Source organism: Lynx canadensis, chromosome B4 (genome assembly GCF_007474595.2).
Source record: "Lynx canadensis isolate LIC74 chromosome B4, mLynCan4.pri.v2, whole genome shotgun sequence".
Lineage (NCBI taxonomy): Eukaryota > Metazoa > Chordata > Mammalia > Carnivora > Felidae > Lynx > Lynx canadensis.
Window position 1 is genome coordinate 5602556 of NC_044309.1, and position 22955 is coordinate 5625510.

Below are 22955 nucleotides of genomic sequence, written 5' to 3' on the forward strand. Positions count from 1 at the left end.
AAGATGGCATTTTTGTCCGGCTGCGTGGGATCACTGAGCACCTGATGCTTTGGCACATATCCTGTCTTCTCAACAAATAACACCCTTGGGACGGCAGCAGAGAAAACACTTCCACCCTCATCTGGCTGCTTCCAGAGGCATTCAGTCTTGGCTGTTACTCTGCCTGATGTTCTGGGTCGCTGTGACCAGAAGGGTGTTGGGTTCTCTCTCGCATGTCAAGCCTTGTTCTCACTTGGCGCTCAGTGTGACAGTGTCAGAGGCCGATGCGCCAGTTACCTGTGCTAAAAAGATACTTGCTTGGGAGAGAGTTACAGGTCAGTTTCCTCCAGGCTCCATTGTGACCACTACTGAAACAAACTAGAAACCGCTACACCAGCCTTGAAAATGCCTTCCATCTTTTTCTTTAGAAGTGTCAACTTTGTTTGAAAAAAATGCCTGCTGTGTCTGTTTCCACGTTTCTGTTTTTGCTGCTACTATTTATTTCAGACCTTTAACTCTTGTGTGGACTCCTGCAGGAAGTGCGTGAGGCACCCATCTCTTCTTCCCTGGATGTGCGTATTTAACTGGAGCTTGCACCTGAGCACAACCCCAAGGAAAATTTTCTGTGGCTGCCCTCCGATCAAGTCAAATGGTCTCAGCGTGATTTTCCAAGCCTAGAGCAACCTGGGACGAGCATATCTTTCTGACTTGTCTTCCTGGGCTGCCCTGGTGACCCAGTGTCCCAGTGGGGCCCGACACCTTACCCATTCCCTACTAGGCCACGTGCGTTCATGCCTCTGTGGCTTTGTTCCGCCTGTTTCCTCCACCTGGACTGTTACTCTCTCCCTCCTTTGCCTGGTGTGTGCTCATTCATCCTTTAAGTGGCAGCCAAATGGAATGGAATCTGTACACATTCCCTTATCGGACATGATTGATACAGGCAATGGCTGGTCAACCAAAAGAGTCAGTGAAGGAAGAAAATTTAAAAAAGAACAAAAAACAACCTATGTAAACATTCTCACTTATATCAAGAACATTCATTTATTAACTCTTTGGTGTAAGGTTTTTTGTTTTTAACATTTATTTAGTATTGAGAGACAGAGCATGAGCATGGGAGGGGCAGAGAGAGGAGGAGACACAGAATCCGAGGCAGGCCCCAGGCTCTGAGCTGTCAGGACAGAGCCCGACATGGGGCTTGAGCTCACAAACCCCGAGATCATGACCTGAGCCTAAGTCGGATGCCCAACCGACTGAGCCACACAGACACCCCCAGTGTAAGGTTTTTTGAGTGCATTTTCACTGATGACAATTCTCCATTGACTTTCTTCACGAACCATAGTCAGAAAGTCTTGTTTTCCACTTTGGGTCTTTAAAAAGTAGTCTGAATGCAGAGTTCTTTTATACTTAAATGATTTCATCTCCAGTTTTTTACCATTGTCTCCTAATTAAAGAGCATTAACCCCCACCCCCAATTTTGCACAACAATGCAAATGTACTTAATGCCACTGATGGTAACACTTAAATACGGTTAAGATGGTGTATTAGTCTGCGTGGGCTGCCATAGCGAGCCTGAGTTTGGGTGACTTAGACAACAAGTAGACTGGTAGTCCATGATCAAGGTGCTGGCAAATTTGGCTTCTGGTGAAGACCCTCCTTCTGGCTCGTAAGCAATTGGGTGTCTTCTCACTGTGTCCTCGCGTGGCCGTTCCTCTGTGAACATGCAGAGAGGGCACACATGCCCCGATGTCTTATAAGGACACGAATCCTATCAAATAGGGTCCCACCCTTATGACCTCACTTAACCTGAATTACTTCCTCTGAGGCCCCATCTCCAAATAGAGCCACACTGGGGTTAGGGCTTCCACATACGAATTTTGAGGGGATACAAACATTCAGGTCATAACAGCTGGTTTTATGTTATGTGTGTTTTACCACAACTAAAAGAAAGATATTGCCAAATTGTTTCTAAAGTAAGAAAATGGCCATTCAATTTCCTGGTAACAAAGCCCTCTTTTGTGCTATTTCCTCACATGATGTAGTGTTTTCTTAAAGTGGCATGAACAGTCTTGGGAATGACTGTGGTTGACTCTGGTCAGTAGATACTCTAGCGTCTGCCTCTGGAGACCAGCCTACTGGCTAGGAACTTTGACGTGCTCTGACCAGGAGAGAGTTATCTTGCAGAGGGACATGAAGGGCTGTAGTTAACCTTTTTTTATTTCTTTTTTTTTTTTTAATTTGTGTATAGTTGACCCCCAATGTTGCATTAGTTTCAGGTGTGCAATATAGTGATTCAACAAGATTGTACCTTATTCTGTGCTCACCACAAGTATGGCTACTGTCTGTCACCATACGTGGCTATTACAATATCATTGACTGTATTCTTTATGCTGTACCTTTTTTCTGGTGACTTATTTATTCCATAACTGGAAGCCTGGATTTCCCACCCCCCTTTACCCACCTTGCCCATTCCCCCATGCTGCTCCCTCCGGGCAACCAGCAGTTTGTTGTCTGTATTTATATGTCTGATCGTGCGTTTTGCTTATTCATTTTTTAGATATCACTTACGAGTGGAATCATATAGTATTTGTCTTTCTCAGTCTGACATGTTTCACTTAGCATAACACCTTCTGCATCCATCCATGTTGTCTCAAATGGTATGATCTTATCCTTTTTTATGGCTGAGTAATATTCCTCTGTGTGTGTGTGTGTGTGTGTGTGTGTGTGTATGTGTGTGTGTGTACGTACCACATATTCCTTATCTGTTATTTATTTATTTTTTTAATTTTCTTCTTCCCACTGTCTGTTTATTGATGGACACAGGTTGCTTGCTTCTCTTGGCTGTTGTAGATAATGCTGCTAACGTTTTGAGTCAGTGAAGTGTAGAAATAGAGCTGAGAGACTTTCTGCTGAAAGGCTTTTGCTACCGTCAGTAGGGGGCATGGCCCTCAGACCCATACCATTTGCAGTGAATGTTTCCCTAATGAAGCGTTACTTTGCATTGGAGTCTGATGTGTGTGTATGCCTGACATCCTTAAGGCACTGAAGTTTTTGTGGATAAGTTTAGTTTTTTATTGTGTTAGGCTTTTTGCTGTGATAATGCTCTATAACTAATGGCTCCAAAACCTCCGAGGTTTTTTAACAATTATCATTTATTTAACACTCTGGGTCAGCTGGTCATCTGTATTTGGCTGCCCATAGAACCAGAAGCTCAGTGAGTGGCCTTGAGAGGTGTTCCTTCTGGCCACAGTGGGAGCCCAGCAAAGGTCACTGCTGGGATAATTTCTCTCCAGATTTCATCTACCCTGGACAACTTTGGATACTCTTCTTGGACTTTATACCTGTCTGTCTTCTGGTGACACATTCATTGCGTGGGGACATGATGACCTCTCATTGAGGACCTTCTGCATGGGGTGCAAGGTGGTGTACCCATGACTGACTTCAGAATTTCTTTGTTGATTGAATACTGTCTCTGTTTACACATTCTATGCTTCTATGCACAGCACGGTGTGAGGAGTTCCCTAGTGTCTGTAGTGATGCCACAAGGAAAGATGCTTTTCATTAAAAAAAAAAAAAAAAAAAAAAAAAAAGAGTTGTTTACTACCCACCTACTTCCCTAAAATTAACACCTTCCTTTTCATAAATGTGGCTGAATACAAATACCTTGGGAGAGGTAATATGCGGATTTAAATTCACACAAAAGCATACGTTGTATATTTCAGGTTCTGCCTTCGACCCATGACCGTGAACAGGAGGATGGGGCCTGAGGGGACTGAAAGATCAAAACAGTAACTTGTTAAAAGTGACACTTTGACCACCGAGTTCTTAATACATGTGGTCATCGTGCCGTGAGTCCTATAAGAGAAGCAGTAGTTAGGACAGCAGGGAGGGGTGCAGAATCAGGAAGCCGGGGACCCTAAGCCTCTATCACCATTCTCACAGCTATGCTAATCACCAACCCTGTTTAGCTAAAGTTCTCTTGTCCGACAGGCATATGGTCCAAGGAATATGAATACCTAGAAACACAAAATCCTGCGGCTGGTGCCCAGATATGTGCAGATGGTCCTTAAAATACCCCTGGCTCCGGACCTTTGCTGGTTTTGAGTCTTGGGTACACAGCTGCCCTTGTATCCACAAGGGGTGGGTCTGGATCCTTTCTACTTTTCCATTGATTTCTGCGTTGCATTATGCATGGTGGAACATTGGTACAGGAAGAAAGGCTGTAGAGATCATCTGACTCAATGCCTCACTTGACAGGTGAGGAAGCGTGAACTCCAGGGGGCTAAGTGATTTGCTCCAAACATCGCAGCTGGTTAATGTCCATGAAGGGATGCTAACTACTGCTCCTTCTAAGGGAACTGCCTCATCTGCAGCCCTAGGTGTGGTCACCTACTGAAACTTGTGACCCCAGTTCCCCATGAGAGTCAGTGGAGCTGGGATTGCCACCTGACCCATGCACGGCCAATGTCTTGGCTGTCCCACAGCCTGTGACCCATTAGTATGGCCAGTCAGATGGTCTTCCTTAGAAATTTGAACCCAGAAGTGGGAGCTGAGACTGCTAATGTCATAATATGGAAGGCATTTAGATGGCGATGGGGAAGCCATGCCAGTCAGAGCGGTGAGGGAACACGAACTGTGATGAACAGAGGAGAGAGGAGAATGGAATACATTTGGGGGGAAAAAGGTCCTTGAAGGAGAGATCGTGCAGCCTGAGGGAGAGACAGAGGCCTCAGCCTTGCATGGTTTCCATGGGTTTTCTGGTTCCAGTTGTAGAGCATTTGTATCCAGGAATGACCGATTCCCCCTATGTTTTCTTAAATTAAAGATGATCTTGGCATCTCCTCCTTGCCACCAGCAGAGGCTGATTGGAACAGTGGCAAAGTCAGGACTAGCTGCTAGATCTCCTGACTCTCAACTTACTTTTTCTACTCTGCCAGGTTCCATATGCCTGCTAGAGTTTGAACCCTTTGAGGGCCAACACGAGTTTCCTTAACTTGATGTACCTTTAATAACCTGCGTGGCGCTTTGCATATACTTGGAGCTCCAATATTGATTGACTCCACAGCATCATCCACTTGGCCTCCAAGCCAAGAGAGCGCTTACAGCTACTGCAGTGCCACTGGTGGCATTCGGGAGCCACCGAGAGGATGATGAACCTTCCTGGGGGCACAGAGTGCATGTCCTGGAGAAGCAGGGACCCCTTAAAAGCTCATGCTTCTTCCATATGCTGTTTTTTTTTTTTGTCTTAAAAAATATACTTTATTTTTTTACAGCAATTCAAAGGAAACTTGAGAGGAAAGTACGGAGATTTCCCACTGACTCATCACCCTTCCCCATCATCACCCAGAGCCCATGGTGTATATTAGGGGGTCACTCATAGTGTTGTACATTGTATGGGTTTGGATAAATGTATCACGACAAGTATCCAACATCATAGCATCACAGAGAGTAGTTTTACTCCCTGAAATATCCCCTGTGCTCTGCCTGTCCACCAAAGACCTCAAAGACCTCCAAGACCTCTTCCTCAAAGACCACCAACCTCTTTACTGTCTCCATAGTTTTGCCTTTCCCAGAATGTCACCTAGTTGGAGTCCTACGGTATGGAGCCTCTTCAGACTGGCTTCTTAAGTTTTCCCTATGTCTTTTCATGGCTCGATAGCTCACTTCTTGTTAGTAATGGTTCATATTTCATTTTCTGGGTATACCATAGTTTATTTATTCATCTACTGAAGGATATCTTGGCCGCTTCCAGGTTTGACAGTTATGAAGAAAGCTTCTGTGAACACCCACGTGCAGTTTTTTGTGTGGACGTACGTTTTTAGCTCTTTGGGGTAAATAAGGGGCGCGATCGCCAGATCATACGGTAAGAGTATGTTTAGTTTTGTCAGAAAGTGCCAAACTGTCTTCCACAGTGGCTGCCCCCGCTCTGTGTTCCCACCAGCAGTGAATGAGCATTCCTCTTACTTCTCATCCTCCACGGCATTTGGTGATTTGGCGGTGTCCTCATTCTGGATCGTGGCCATTCTAATAGGTGCGTAGTAGACTTTGTGCTAGTTACGGTTTTTAAACCATAAAAACACAGAAGATCTTCACCCACCGTTTTTGTTACTGCGGAGAAGGAAGGGAATAAGCAGTGCTTTCAAGGGAAGGAATTTCTCACCTAGAGGCAATGCCGATACCTTTTGCCAAACTCGGGGAGGTGGAAATTCTGCTCAGAATCCCAAGTGGAGACAGATTCCCCCTCCGTCCTTGACGTTCGCAGACACGTGGGAAGCTTGATGTTTCCGTGCAACGTCATTCAATGTTCTTTTTTACACGTAAAATCTACCCTGGGGGCTCCAATTCATCATGGAGCCGAGCTCTCCTACAATGAGAAGAAAAGAGAGAGGATGTTACCTTTTGTCACCTCAATCTTTTCTGCCCCAGCTAAGTTGAACAGGCTAGCTCTGTGCCTTTTCTGCTGGTGGCAAAGTCAGTCCTGCCCTCTCATGTCCTTCCTCCCTGTCCCCAGCCCCGTCTGCCAGAGACCTGGCAATCTCGTAAGGACCAGTAGCCTTCCTTGGGCAGGGCAACAAGTTGTATTGGTTTCCTCTCCTGAGTCCCTAGAGCTTTTAAAATTAGAAAGTCTGCGCCTCTACTCACGTTATTTTTTTTCTGAAATGCTTTGTTCCTTTTTTGCTCTCTGGTTAAATCTTACTTTACTCAGCTTTAAATGTGCATCTCTTATGTAAAGCCTTACTCCATCCCCAAAAAAGAGAAACGTGCTCTCTGCTGTCACATTTCAGCAACACCTTCGTGACAGACATTGGTGTGCTGATAACCATCTCAAAGACAAAAGCAAACCGAACCAAAACAAAACAAGCCACCAAAAAGCAAAAACCACGCAACAGAAACCAAAACAGTGGTAAGACCCTCATCTGTAACGGTGGCCGGTTTCTACAGTGGAAATACGCCTCCCGTGGTTGATTTCACGCCACCGTGACATTTCTAAATGCGGCGTTGGGGAGACCTGCGTGCTGTTCTCCCGTAGAATGCCGGAGTATTGAGGACGTGGAGACGGGGAGCAGGTCTCGTTTGTCTCTGGTGACTGGGGACTCGTCCTGTGTCTGGCATCTGGCAAGCTCTCAGTGTATATCTGCTACTGGGTATTTATTCTGTGACTGACTAGCTGGTCACGTCTCTCCATGGACCGGCAGCGGGATGAAGTCTGCGGATGGGGCTGTGACTGTCCGTCCGGTAGTAGTCCAAACAGAGGGCGCCCTAAAGAAAGCCACTTTAGCCGGTGAGATGCAGGGCAGGTATCATACATGTGACCGTCTTTATTCTGGAAACGGGGGGCAGGGGTCTGAAGACTCCTGTATCAAGACCTGTTTCCCCACGAGTTGCCCATCAAGCTCTAGGACATTAACATTAACATCAATCCACTGTGTAGCTGAGGCTGGGGGTGCGTGGGCGCCGTGAGAGGTTGTCCGAGCACAGGGGCAGGAGCGATTTGGCCACTTGCTGCTAAAATGAGTTGCCAGAAAAATGTTAGGCCAGAAGTAAGCTTTAGCTCTCCACATAGTTCGTGTGACATTATTACCCCGCGGTGCAGCTGAAAAGGATGGTTTTTTGGATGGGAAAGCCTGCGGGGAGTGGCCCGTATGCAGAATGGCAGAAAACATCTGCGCAGCTCAGCCCTCTCCTTTGCCTCTTCCCATCCTGCTTGGGGTTGGCTCAGCGGTGTGGGCTCTGACTAAAGTTTCCTGATCGTTGGTGGCTGAGCAGATGGTAAGCAAGAGGACACTTCTCGCGGTGCAGTGCCTTCGCCCGAAGCCCCGACTGAGGAGGACAAGTTGATATCAGACTTGCTTTTCTTCTTCCTGGGCGTTTAGACCGCAGGGGGCTTGGTCAGAGGGGACACGCTTTGGACAAAAGGCTCGGAGAGGATGAGGCTAGATGTTCTAACAAGTGAGCCGACAAAGGAGGGACCTGGGGACCTGTCCTCTTGCAGTAGGAACTTGGCAGTCACTGAAGCAGTCTGCCTCAGTTTTCCTTTTTACCCTGACCCCCTCTCCTCCCACCTCTGTCAACACATCTCTCTCCTCTGGCTTCAACCTCTCCTTATTTCAGGAGCCCACTTCTCTCGAGATGTCCCCATGAAACATCCTTGCTGTGGAAAACTACTCCAGATGCTCTAACAGTCATCTCCACGTTAGTATAAATTTAAGCTAATGTTCTACCTCCATCTGTGGCACTACGTTTAAAAGCTCTAAGCTGGGCGCTTTTCCAGGTGCTTCCCTAGGAGCTACAAGAGAAAAGCCAGCCTTTTGCAGGTTCTCTTACCCTGTTTCTGTATGAACACAGGTATAGGAAGGAGCTATTTTGAAATGACTACACGAAACTTCGTATTCCTTTCGCCTGTAGTCAGATATAATTGTTCTCCAGCCCCTACTCTTCATAGCTCAAACACACCAGCATCTCCTCTCTTGAAAGTTCGAGGGTATGAGGACTGGAACTCTGGAATTGTAGCGCAGGAACCTCTGCGGCTGGAACCGAGTTTCTAAAAATGTGCCACGTTATATAACCCAGGGGAAGGGATGGAAAAGTACCAGCTGGTGTGAAGCTGGAGACTTTTCTGTCTCTGACTCATTCAGGCACAAGCCCTTGAATTAAGATGCATCTCAGAAAAGCCAAACAAAACCCATTCATTCTCGAGGGTTTCGCCTTCGCTGGTGGGGGAGGAGTTGGAACGTCATGTTGTGACAGAGCCCTCCTGGGCACAGTTGTGAGAGTTTACCAGGATTTTTCCTGTGACCCCCAAGGCCCGTTTCCAGGGCCTTCTGGTCCCTTTTAGATGCCCGTCGCCTTGCTCCTGTATCTAGGGCCCCACACCCCCCCCAGGCAGGCTGCCTCCACGGCCCCAACCAGCTTCCCTTGTCAACACTCGCCTCCCCTCTGTCCTGTGGCCTCCGGCTTACACTTGTGCTGTTTTGTCATTGATGGATCCTCGCCATCCAGAGCTAACCAAACAGAGCACCTTTGAAAGCAGCAATGTTTGAGCCCAGACCGGTGCCTAGCTACTTACACGGTGACAGAATTGGCCCTCGTATCCGGAATAATGAGCCTGATGGGAAGGGCAGGTCTCTGGCCAAGCGGAGCCTTGGGGCTCCCTCCGGTCACATTAGTCGCTAGCCAGCTGCCTTCTCCACCAAGACAACTATGTGACGGGGCCGGCGGGCGAGCTCTTCCCCTTTCCCCCAGCCCCCTCGCTGCTCCGGGCTTTGAGAGGAAGCAGTCTGCCATCTCAAAACCGGTGCCTTTGGCGACACCGGGTTATTCTCTTGCTGCTGCACCGCCAGACAAGCTGGGGGCCTGCTGGAGTGCGAAGGGCCTGGGGGGGTCTGGTGGAGGCCGTGGGAGGCTTGTGGGAGGTGCTCCTGAAATGCCAGGGGTTATGAGCGGGGGCGCAGGGGGGCTTGGCCTGTTAAGAATGCGGGGAGGGGAGATGTGCTTTCCTCAAGGTGGAGACTTTCCACCAAGAGGGATGGAAACGGCCTGTGTTCCGTTCCCAGTGCTGGTCGTCTAGGGGGATGGAGACAGCCACGGGCACGGCTCTGCTGCCCTCGGTGACGGCCCGCTGCCTCCCTGGGCAGTGCGCTTGCCCCCCGGGGAGGGAGCAGACCCTCACGGTGGCCCGGTGCCGTGCCAGACGTGCACCGCAGAGGGAGGATGGGGACGCTGCCCTTCCATACGGGGACCGCCCGATCTAGAAGGACTTAGTTAAAAAAAAAAAAACAAAACCAACCCTCTAAAATACAGGCTTGCCTGAGACAAGAGATCCCAGGAAGAGAAAGCAGGCAAACAGAAAGGAAGAGTGCAGCAGACCTCTTGCCCACAGTTTTCTTAGAGAACGTGGGTGTCTGACCTCCAGCAACGGCGCGGGGCTTCTTCATTACCCTGGAAGCCGCCCCGAGAGCCTCTTAGATCTTCAGGTGACCGAGAGGCCCTCGCCTTCTGGAACACCTGACGTAGTCTAGAGAAGACGTGATGTTTCAGGTGGGGCTGTGTGAGCGATGGTGGGGAGACTCAGACCACCAGGCGCCCAGACTGACCAACCACGGCCATTCCCTCATCTGCTAGGCCGTCACCTCGTCAGACTGATGTCAGAGTTGTGAGGGTCCGGGCATCTGTATTTGAAGGTTCTGGAGGTTTCAGTGTGTGGCTCGCATTTTGAATCCGGCTGAGGCACGTGTGGGGAATGCTGAACCCTGCAGCAAATCCTCTGGTTCTGTAGACGGGAGAGCAGCCTTCTGGGGGTGTTGACCCTTTCTACCCTTAGAGACGGTTACTAAGGCAACTTCTGCCTCCTCAAGTGTGACTGTTCATTTCGGGTCTCCTCTGCCATGGTTGACGTCTGTGTGCCCTGGTCCTGCAGACCCCAGGCTCTCCGTGTCCTTCTCCTGCTGTGGGAAGCAGGAGACAGAGGTGCCCAGGAGGCCTCCGTCGTAGCATCTGGTGGGGAGGTTTTTTCACCTGACATCACAGTAAGTCGCTTCCCAGTGAGTCACACACAGTGTTTTCTTAGGACGTCATTAAATCTATTTCAGAAAAGCTTGGACAATGATATTTACAGAGCCCACTGATGGATGGATTACCTGAATCCGACCATATTGTTTCTAGAAGGCACAATGCCCTACTTCCAGGGTTACATTAGGTCCTATGAATCATTTTTGCTAAATGGTTTCTGTGGCTAACTGAAACTACGTCAGTTCATGTTCCGGGAAGGCTGGGTAGTTCAACAGAATAGAATTTCAGAGGTGGAAGGGAGCATGGAGGTCATAGGGTCTTATGTTCTTATTTTACATACAAAGAAACTCAAGTCTGGACAAGTGAATCAGCGACTAAGGTCATACACAGATAGGTGGCAGAGAAAACATTTCCGTTCAGGCTGTCTGACTTCCAACCCAGTGGTGTCTCCACTATGACCGGTCTCCTGCTGCTTTTCAGTTGTCAGTCATCATCCTGTGATGCACCTTAGACACATGCCATTTTTAAAAAACATTTATTCATTTTTGAGAGAGAGACAGAGAGAGAGCACGCACAATTAGGGGAGGGGCAGAGAGACAGGGAGACACAGAATCCGAAGCAGGCTCCAGGCTCCGAGCCGTCAGCACAGAGCCTGATGCGGGGCTCGAACTCATGAACTGCGAGATCGTGACCTGAGCTGAGGTCGCACGCTCAGCCGACTGAGCCACCCAGGTACCCTGAAACACGTGATTCCTGGCCCCGAAGGCATTCATCATCTCTGGCCTGTACTATTGTTCTCTTTGTTTGCACCAATCACTACGAGTTATTTAGGAAATATTTCTTGCCCCAGAATTGTACCCATTGTAAGTAAAGCATAACGAAGTGCCTGAAACCTGGACACAATTAAGCCATTATCCACCATGCTGAAGAGACTCTTTTTTTTTTTTTTTTTTTCAACGTTTATTTATTTTTGGGACAGAGAGAGACAGAGCATGAACGGGGGAGGGGCAGAGAGAGAGGGAGACACAGAATCGGAAACAGGCTCCAGGCTCCGAGCAGTCAGCACAGAGCCCGACGCGGGGCTCGAACTCACGGACCGCGAGATCGTGACCTGGCTGAAGTCGGACGCTTAACCGACTGCGCCACCCAGGCGCCCCTGAAGAGACTCTTAATAGAACACACGTGCTGTAGTTAAGCAGAACCACATGCACGTTACTTTCTGTGGAGTCATATGCACACACGCACACGTGCACACATGCACGGAGCGTATCTATGCATCATTGAGGATGTAACATTATTTAACGACATCCAGAGCCTTGCCATGTCTCGTAGTTTATAACACCGTTTGTAGGTTTTAGGTCATCTGTAGAGACTGGTGAGTGTGGTTTTGATCTGGAGAGCTCTAGAGAACAGTGATGAAGCTTTTCCTACTTACCTGTAAGAAAATTTAAGTTCTTTCCAGGTGTAGTGTCTCTTTTCTTCAAGATCGGGTGAGCCACCCGTGGCTGGTACTATCTTTCAATACTCGGTAAAGTCGATACGACCTTAAATGGAAGCGAGTGACATTTTAGTGACCAGCCCCCCCCCCCCCCCGCCCCGGGGTGTGCATTTCCCAACTGGGATTTCAGAAAGATGGACCCTCCCTGACATCCTGAACTTTTATTCCCACGCTCTTTGTATAGTGTGTCCCACCCGCATGGCTCACAAGCCTACTTTTGTGCCTCTGGTCTGTGTAACCTAGTCTTCTCTTTCTTGTATGGTTTGATCTTTGATTTTTTCCTTTTTGATTGTTATGTTTTCTCTTATGGTGAGCTGATGGACAGAACTAGCAGAATTCCAGGTATTTTCAGGTGAACCCTTCTCTTCGGGGCGGTGGCCTCCCCAAGCGCCAGAATCAACCTGCAGGGTTTCAGTAGGCACTGCGTGGCTGTGTCATAGACCGACGGCCTGACCTCCAGAAGGGAGGCTTCCTGTGTTACTGTGGGAGGAGCCAGTCCAGCTAAGCAGACTTGGAGATTCTAACCCTGTGGCCCTACGAGCCATAAGAAGCAAAGGGAACTTGATAAACTGAGCTCCAGGCCCCGTCCGTGGCTCGGTTGGAACATTTTACACACCCTCGGAGAGAAGAGAAGTGGTTGGCACGACGCCCCTCCATTTTGAAACTGAGGAATTCTAGACTTTTGAAAGTTCGTGTAAGAACCTTTGAAAGTAAAGAGCTTTCCTTTTGCTTAGTTGTGGTAGAATCGAATCACAGGATGCCAGCACCGTGGTAACTCCCTCCCTTTCTGGAGGAGGACGTTGAGGTCTCTGGGAGGTGGACTGGTACATCCCACGCGCAACTGGCTTCCAGTCTGGTATCAGCTTTCCCCACCAAGTCACGCACAGCCCTGTATCCCTGTCTTCGTGCAACTGATGCGGTGAGGCATATTGAATTCTACGTATCCCTGCTCAGGCCAGGTGCTTTGAAGTAATAAAAGAAAAAAAAAGCATCATGAAGTTTTTGTAAACATTCCCCAGCAAGAACGTAAAGGCCGGGAGGGAGGAGTTCTCCGCCTTCGGTAGGCCTACCGCAGGGGCCTAATCACAGGGGCCACGTTGCCGGACTGAAAATGCTTTGCCTCCGGCTGGAATCTTTAGTCTTCGGATATGGAAACGTTGGATCATGGTGCTAACTGGAGGGACTCAGCCTGGAGATGTGAATGAGTTCACACATCTTGGGGTGAAAACAGGCTGAAGGAGTGAGGTGGGGCGCAGCTGGGAAGCTCCATGCCCCATGCAGGGAGCTCTGGCCATCGAGACAGGAGAGGGGGAAGCAGTCGGCTCTTAATTCCTCCCCCTCCCTCCCCCCTCCCTCCTGCCCCCCCCACGCATGATCTTTTCGGGTACAGTGGTGCCATTTGACCGCCCATAGATGTTCCGTGTGGCTGAGCAGACGGCTGTATTTTCCCCTGAGGTGATGACAGCTGAGTAGCACACACCTTGTACTTGCTGCTCCCTTGTCCTCCCTTCCCTTCCCTTCTCCCCTCGCTCTGGCTGCCCTGGGGACTGCACCCTCCCCTCCCTAAAGCATCAGCCGGTAAAATTGTGAGTGTAACCAGGAAGCAAGGAACATGCCCACCGAGAGTTCCTCTCGCTCGGCCGGCCTGTGGTTTTCTTGTGGTCCCAGAGCGTCTGCTTCTCTGGGTGTTTGCCGAGACCCCTTCTTCCCGAGTAGCCCGTTCTTTCCGTATTATTTACACTGAATCTCATCAAGACCCAAACAAGTTGGTTTGACCGATTACTGTCACGCTTCCTGGGCAAATATTTTGTCCCGGCGCTGGGAAGCAAAGTAGGAAAGACACAGTGGGAAACATGCTTGGAGAGTTGGCAGGTTGCACAGTGAGGGAGGATGAGGAAAAGAGGGGGTGAACGCTGAGGGCACCGCTCGGCTGGGAGGCCACGGTGGCTGCCCGGGCCCCAAGTTCTCATCTGCAGCAGAGAGGACACTGCTTGTCTGGAGGCCACGGCACTGCCCGGGCCCCAAGTTCTCATCTGCAGCAGAGGGAGAGGGAGAGCAGGTGGGGGGTCTTGGAGGTGGGAAGATAAAGAAGAACCCAAGCTGCCCCCCCCCGCATAGTGTCACCCTGTGTCACTCCCTGCTCCGAGGGCCTTACTTGGATTCCTTTATTTAAGCATCAGAGCAGCCTAAAGAGGTTTCACAGATGAGGAAGCTGAGACTCAAAAAGGCACAGTAATTTGCCTGTGGCCCCGCCATCTGGAGGAAGGAGGGGTCAGGGTCTGGTCCTTCCCATGCCCTGGCCTCCCCCCGCCCGTCCCCCAGCCTTCCGAGACTGGAAGACGCGACATCAGTTGAAAAGAACTGCCAGGTCACTCTCTAGCACGTTTTTGGTAAACAGTTTTACCGTTTAGGCCAAAGCGTGTTACCTTTCTGTTTAGAAACATAAGTCACGGTGACAGCAGAATGGCGGGCCTGTGTCACAAGTGTGACCGGACCTTTAAGATTTCGTGTGAACTCTACATCTTATTTATTCACTTAATTATTTACTTAATATTTTAATATATTTTTATATTATGTTTTATTATTTTTTGTTTTTTTAATTTTTGAATTTATTTAGATTCAAGTTAGTTAACATACAGTGTAGTTATTAGGTTCAGAAATAGAACCCAGGGATTCATCGCTGACATACGACACCCAGGGCTCATCCCAACAAGCGCCCTCCTGAATGCCCGTCCCCCATTTAGCCCGTCCCCCCACCGAACACCCCTCCCAACAACCCACCAACCCTCAGTTTGTTCTCTGTTGTTAAGAGTCTCTTATGGTTTGCCTCCCTCTCTCTTTTGATCTTAGTTTCTTCTTCCTTCCCTTCCCCTGTGATCATCTGTTGTGTTTCTTAAATTCTGCTGTGCATTTAGAATCCCATTCATTTGTTCATCCATCCAGTCACGCAGCACGTAATTATTGAGCTCCTTGTGTATACTGTGCTCTGTAATGACCTTGTGTTGGGCCCTGTGGTCACAACAGTAAACATGACAGAGTCCCTGCCTGTCCTCGTGGGCCCTTTGAGCTGTGCCCTGGTAGCCACCAGCCACTTCTGACTGTCGAGCACTTGATACGTGGTTGGGCCTTGTCGAGATGTCCTGGAAGTGTAGAACACTGATTTCAAAGAGTGTTAACAAAGGTAAAATATGTCATTAGTACATTTTTTCAATGTTTATTTTTTGAGAGACAAGAGACAGAGTGCGAGCAGGGGAGGGGCAGAGAGAGAGGGAGACACAGAATCCGAAGCAGGCCCTAGGCTCCGAGCTGTCAGCAAAGAACCCGATGCAGGACTCAAATTCACGAACCTTGAGATCATGACCTGAGCTGAAGTTAGACGCTTAACTGACTGAGCCACCCAGGCACCCCTGTCATTAATAATTTTTTACATTGATTCAATGTTGGACCGATAATGGACATAGTGGACTAAATAGAATGTTTTGTTGAAGTTGATATCACTTGTTCTTTTTTTTAACCTCTTTAAACATGGCTACTAGAAAATTTAAGATTCCACATGTGGCTTGCGTTATATTTCTGTTGAAAAACGCTGGTCTGGAGAGAGCTCTGTATCCTGAGCAAGTACTTAGAGCACAAAACGTACTCCTGAGGTGGGAGCCATTGGTGTGAAATATTGTCTCCTCTAGAAGCCAAGGAAGGATGTGTGGAAAGAAGCTTGTGCGTCCAATAAATGGTAGATTTTGTTATTTTCGGTGTTATTTCTAAGAGCAGCTATCTTTACTGTGTAGCTGTTTTAAGGTATAAAGCATTCATTTGTTTCATCTCTAGACTTGGGTCACAGATAGTGATTAGATGAGTACAGCCCACGTGTTAATGAAGGCCTGACTGCATTTTGCAGATAAGCTGTGAATGGTGTTGTGTGTGTGTGTGTGTGTGTGTGTGTGTGTGTGTGTGTGTTAAAGGGCAGCACTGTATTTTAATTGTGGTGGTTACCATTTATGGAGAATTTGCTTTGTACCTGAGAACGTCTTCTAAGTGCTATTTTTGTCTTACCTCCTGCATCCTGGGACAGGCCTCTGAGGGGGTCTCGTTCTTATCTCCTCCTTATGAATGTGGGGTGGGAGTCGGGAGGTCCAGGAGCTCCCTTTGGGCACATCGCCTGTTTGTGACCCATCCAGGAGCCAGACCCCGTAGTCTGTCTCTCAGGTCACATCTCTTGCCCTGGGTTTGATTTCCAGTTCTGCCACATGCGGGCACTGAGATCTGGGTAAAAATACTCAACTTCACTGAAATCTCGGTTCCATCCTTCATTAATCGCGGTCGTGGGGTTACCTTTCTTGCAGTGAGATTTGGAGGTAACCATACAGGGTAAACATACCCAGCACAGTTCCTGGCACTTAGTATGTGCTCAATAAACTGTAGCTATTATTATCCTATTTAGAGCCTCCGATGAGAGTGGATTATTGCATTAAAATCTCCTATTTTTATAAACCCAGGCTAGTTAGATAGCTGTACCGAGTGTATTTATCACCTAAATAGATGATACACAGGCTCATGGCACAATGTGGAAAGGAGGGGACACATCTACTTCCTGTTCAGTCCTAAAAGTGTGCTGGAGGGGCGCCTGGGTGGCTCAGTCGGTTCAGTGTCCGACTCTTGGTTTTGGCTCAGGTCATGATCTCACGGCTCGTGCGTTTGAGCCCCGCATTGGGCTCTGTGCTGACAGTGTGGAGCCTGCTTGGTATTCTCTGTCTCTCTCCCTCTCTCTCTCTCTCTGCCCCTCCCCTGCTCACATGCTCTCCATCTGTCTCCGTCCCTCAAATTAAAAAATAAAAATGTGCTGTATGTGAACCCGCTGTACTATCTCAAAGGGCACTCAGCTGTTTGCCAGCTTTTTTTTCTCTCCTGAAAACTCTCTCTCTTGGGGTCTGGCATCACAGGAGTTGGATCATTTTTCATAAGGGAGGTCATCTCAAGCTGGTGCACACATAATGGATCCTAACAAGTGGAGTACAGTTTCAGCCAGCAGAGAGCAAACAGAGAGATTCTTCCGTAGCCGTGGAGGCAAGACCAGGCATGCCATCACCCCGGAGACCCTGGGGCTTCAGCTGGAGGTAGTTCAGGGTTGGGGGTGGTCACCTTGCAGCCTGTGCTGTCCCCCAACATCTGATCCCATGCAGATGGAGTAGTGGAATGCTTGAGTTAGTCTCTTCTCATCAAAAATTGTTAAGGTGACGGTCTTAGGGCGCCTGGGTGGCTCATTCGGTTAAGCATCTGACTCTTGACTTTGACTCTGGTCATGATCTCATGGTTCATGAGTCTGAGCCCTGCACTGGGCTCTGTGCTGACAATGCAGAACCTGCTTGGGATTCTTTCTCTCCGTCTCCCCTGCTCCCCCACTCATGCACACACACACACACACACACACACACACACACACACATACACACACTCTCTCTCTCTCAAAATAAGTACACATTAAAAAAAAACATAACAGCCTTCTCCAAAACTCAAAATATCCAGCCAGGATTCCTGCCAACAAACACAGATTGGTTGGTATTAGATTAATTTCTCTAGGTTCGTCAGAGAAACAGAACCAGTACATATATGCACACATAACATACACACCCACCTGTATCTATCATCTATATGTATATTAGAGAGAGAGAGAGAGAGAGAGAGAGAGAGAGAGAGAGAGAGAGAGATTTATTACAAGGATTGTCTCATGCAATTACAGAGGCTGGGAAGTCCCAGTCTGCCATCTGTAAGTTGGAGACCCGGGAAAGCTGGTGCTGTAATCAGTCCAAGCCAGGAGGTCTGACAACCAGAGGAGCTGATGGTATAATGTGCAGTCCAGGGGCCAGGGAAGATGAGATGTTCCAGCTCAAACAATGAGGCAGGAAGAAAGGGGTGGATTTCTCTTTCCCCTCCCTTTTGTTTTATTCAGGCTCTCAACAGATTGGGTGATGCCCATTGGACATGGGGCAGGGCTGTTTACTTTATTGAGTCTACAGATTCAACTGTTCATCTCCTCTGGAAACACCCTCAAAGACACACCCCGAAATAATGTTTGATTTGGGTACCTGTGGCTGGTCAAGCTGATATATAAAATTAACCCATCACAAGCTCTCAGAGATCTCATTCGTTCGTTCGTTCAGTATTTACTGGGCACCTGTTCTTTTCCTGGCAGCGTGTGGTGCTCGGGAATCAATGAGGAGCAAGAACAGACAAGGTCTCTGCATCCTTGGAGCTGGTTTTTAGAGGGACAGGCAGACCATAAATAATTTGAAAGGCTCTGGACTAGAGAGAGGATTTCTGGGGTCCCTTGCCACTCTCTGAAATTAAATAGTTCTCTTCAGGCTATGAACCTCAGAACTCATCAAGAAGAGAGTCACCGATTCCTGGCAGTCCGAGGCCCCAAATGGACAGGAGCTTGCCTGGCTTGCTGGGGAGAGTTTCCTTGACTTGGCTTTGGTCAGCAGTACCACCCTAAGCAGCAGTCAAGGCCTGCCATTCTGGAGGCTCCTCCCTCCGCTTCACTGGCCTCCCCCCATTGCCCTGGCTTGCTCTTTGTTTGTTTTGGGGGAGTGGATCCCGTCTTTGGTGACGAGTACCGACTGGCACTGCAGAGCTGACGCCTGGCTGGTGTTGAGCATGACATATCCTGGCTGCTTGTCTGCTCTCCTGGCCATTAGCTCGTGGCTACCTGGTTTGCGTCATTCATTTACCTAACAGGTACTGAGTACCTTCTGTGTGTCAGGCCCTGGCTGGATGTGGAGACTCAACAAATCCAACGATGGGACCTCCTATTTCATTAGGAAAAAAAGGAAAAAAGTGGAAAGGACCCAGTGTGGAACACACGTGCACGCATATGCGCAAGTGCACACATGCACAAGCGCATGCACAAGCACACACACACACACACGTGCACACACAAGTGCACACACGCACAAGTGCACGCACGAGCACATATACACATGTAAAGCACACACATGTTCACACACAAGTGCACACATGTACAAAGCACGCATGAGAACATATACACATGCACAAGCATGCACACGTGCACACACGTGCACATGTGCACAAACACACACAAGCACGTGTGCACACACAAGTGCACGTTCATGCACACTCACAAGCACACGCAAGAGCACATATACATACACGTGCACGCACACAAAGCACGCATGAGCACATACACACACACACATAAGTGCACACACGCACAAAGAAGATCCAAGCACATATACACGCGCACAAGCGCACACACAGAGCCAGAGGAAAGGAAGAAAGATGAAAGGATACGGGGTTTAAGGAAACAGAAGCTTTGATACAGAGAGAGAAAGTTTGAGGTGGTAAAAACTAGAAACGATTGAACGAACCCTCATGGGTGAAAACAAAAGGAAAATTTATCAGAGGAAAGCCGCCTGAATCTTTCCACTCTGTGGAAGTCAGAACAAGGAATTCAGATGAGACAAAAAGAAACAAAGAAGCACATTTGAATCGTGTGGCGAGGAAATCTCGTTAAGCTTTAGTTTTTATCCAGGTTGTGCGTTCACCAAGTTTCAAGAGTCGAACTTGACCCCGCGCTCAGCCTCTCCACCGGCCCTTCTCCTCCTTCCTCAGAGGCCGTCACTCTCCCTGCTCTTCCTTCCTGTTTCTGCTTTGTCTTCTCGTCTTTGGCACCGTGCTGGCCTCCCTGTGCAGAAGCGGGGGCTCTCCTCGCTCCCCACACCTTCCACCTGGGTCCTGGCTTTGCCATCCTGTGTCTTACGCTTTGGTCAGGGTCACGTTAAGTTCCGTGTTTAGCGGACCGGGACTGTGTACGTGCTGAGCCGTGCAGTCGAACGCACTAGTTGTCGATTTCTGCACGACCGATGACCTCACTGCTTAGCTGCTTAAACCCACAGACAGTTATCATCTCGCCGTGTCTGTGGTCAGGAGCCCAGGTGTGGCTCACCCGGGACTTTGGTTCACTCCCACGCCGCCATAAAGGCTGCTGGCTGGGGCTGCGGTCACCTCACCCCGGGGAGGGAGGGGCATTTGTTTACAGACTCCCTCGCGTGGCTGCAAGCAGGACGCGTCAACTCCTTGCCGCCTGGGCCTTTCTAGAAGGCGGCTCACGACGCGGTAGGTGCCTCCCCTCAGAGAAAGAAAGAGAGAGCAGGACAGAAGTGGGAAGGGTTTGTGTTGTCTTCTGCTGCGTAACTGTAACGTATTTATCATCTCCGGGTTTTTGTGGGTCAGGAGTCTGGCCGTGGCCGCGCTGTGCCCTCTGTGGAGGGTCTCAAAGCCGCAATGAAGGAGTCGGCCAGAGCTGCCTCCGAGGCCTGACCAGGAAGGGATCCATTTCCCAGCTCATCCAGGTTGTTGGCAGAACTCAGTGCCTTGTGGTTGCGGGACTGAAGGCCTCAGTCTCTTGCTGGCTCCCTGCTGGAGGCCACCCTTAGCTCCTCCGGGACACCCACATGTCCTTGTCATACGGGGCTCCCCAGCGTGGCTGCTCGCTCCGTTAAAGCCAGTGATGAGAGAGAGTCCAGCAAGACGGGCGGGCCGCTGCCATCCTAACGTGATGTAATCACACTCGTTCGGTCATCTTTGTTGTGTTCTCTGGGCCAGAAGCAAGACATGGGTGCCACCCACGGTCAAGCGGAGGGGATCGCACAGGATGTGAACACCAGGAGGTGGGGATCATGGGGACACCTGTTGACTCTGCCACAGGCTCACACGAGGGTGGGACTATCTAGAGGCTGGGTAATTGTGGGCTGTTATGGACTAAACGGTGTCCTCTCCCCTTACCCGTTCATATGTTGAGGCCCTAATCGTCCATGTGACTGAATTTGGAGAGGGAGTGTTTGGGGAGGTAATTAAGGTTAAATGAGGTTGTGAGGGTGGGGCTCTAATGTGATAGGACTTAAAAAAATTCTTTTTAATGTTTATTTTCGAGAGAGAGACAGTGCGAGCCGGACAGAGGCAGAGAGAGAGAGAGAGAGAGGGAGGGAGGGAGGGAGAGGGAGAGGGAGAGGGAGAGAGAGGTAGGGAGAGGGAGGGAGACACAGAATTGGAAGCAGGCTCCAGGCTCTGAGCCGTCAGCACAGAGCCCGACGCGGGGCTCGAACCCACAAGCCGTGAGATCATGACCTGAGCCGAAGTTGGATGCTTAACCGACTGAGCCACCCAGGCGCCCCAGGACTTTTATAAGAAGAGGAACAGACACCGGAGAGTTCCCTCTCTCTACTCTGTGAGGACACAGAAAGAAGATGCCGTCTACAAGCCAGGAAGAGAGCCCTCCCCAGAAACCCACCCTGATGGCACCTTGGTCTTGGACTTCTGGCCTCTAGACGTGTGAGAGAGAAATAAATACCTATTGTTTAAGCCATGCAGTCTGTGATATTTTGTTCTGGTAGCCTGAGCAGACTAACAACACAGGGACCATTTTAGAGACAGTCTGCCATATGTACTATTATTATTATTATTAATTATTTAAACGTTTATTTATTATTAAGATACAGAGAGAGACAGAGCATGAACAGGGGAGGAGCAGAGAGAGAGGGAGACACGGAATCCGAAGCAGGCTCCATGCTCCGAGCTGTCATCACAGAGCCCGACGCGGGGCTCGAACTCACGGACCGCGAGATCATGACCTGAGCCGAAGTCGGACGCTCACCCGACTGAGCCACCCAGCTGCCCCATGCCACGTGTACCATTATTACTTTTTCTTTTGAAATGATTTTAGAAATATAGCAAAATCGTAAAAAAATAGTACAGAGTTCACATTTACTCTTCCTCTAATGTTAAGCCTTAGGTATTTTTCTTTGTTGACACAACTTTTGTTTTCTCTGAAATTAAACCAGACTTGATAGTTCATTTTTTTAATGCATCTGTCACTTCACTCATGAAACTCCACATTGTTCCACCACATCTCCCCTTCAGACATTTAGAGACCTGAGGTGTTCTGTTTCGTGTTCCTGAAGAGGTCCTCTCATTGCCTTCCAACCTGTTCTGTTCCTTGACGACCTGAACTCTGTCGTGGGGGTGATGGCTGTCATCTTGGGATTTCTCTTCACCAATGTCTCCGGGATTCCCTTACTCTGCTGTAGGATTATCTGTTTCTTATATTTCCTGATTTCCTCTTTCTCAGCTTATTCTCTCAGCTTGTTGGAGGATTCTCTGATACCTTCTTGAAACTTGTGCGTGGGAGGTATTGGTTTTTACTTCCCGTAACTTTTGCACGTCCAAAAATGTCTATACCCCGTCCTAACACTTGAGTGATGTTTTATCTGGATATACTAGCTTGGGTTGCGAATACTTTTTCCATCCGGATTTTGAAGACATTGCTCTGTGACCTTTTATCACCTGGTGGTGTTATTGAGAGATGTGATGTCATTCTGATTCCCGGGGTTTTGAAGAAACCTGTTCTCCATCCCACGTGGAAGGCTCTAGGATCTCCTCTTGTTCCTGGTGTTCTGAAATTGTGCGATAGTATTTCTTGGGGCGATGTTCTTTTGTTTTCTTGAATTTTTGGTAATACCTTTTAATCTTCACATGCATTACCTTTGATTTGGATAAAATTCCTCGAATTACTTCCCTGGTGATTCTGGCTCCTCTCTTGTCTCTATTGCTTTCTGTATTTCCTGGTATTCAGGGGTTGGACCCACTGGACTGACCTTCTAATGTTCTCGTCTTTTATTTCCTTTGATCCATCTCTTTATTTTATTTGCCTTCCCTTATAGGATATTTCCTCAACTTTATGTTTCAGTTCTCCTATTGTTTTTCGCGTTTTTCATTTTCAAGAATTCTTCGCTATTGTTGTCCTTCAAGTGTTACTCTTACATAGCATATTTTCTTGTGTCTTGTTTAACTCTCTTATGCTGTTAGTGATAGCTTCTCTTTTGGGAGTTTATTTTTCCCTTTATATGTAGACTTTGTTTTCTCTAAATTGCCTTTTTTTCTATTTTTTTTTTTTTTTTGA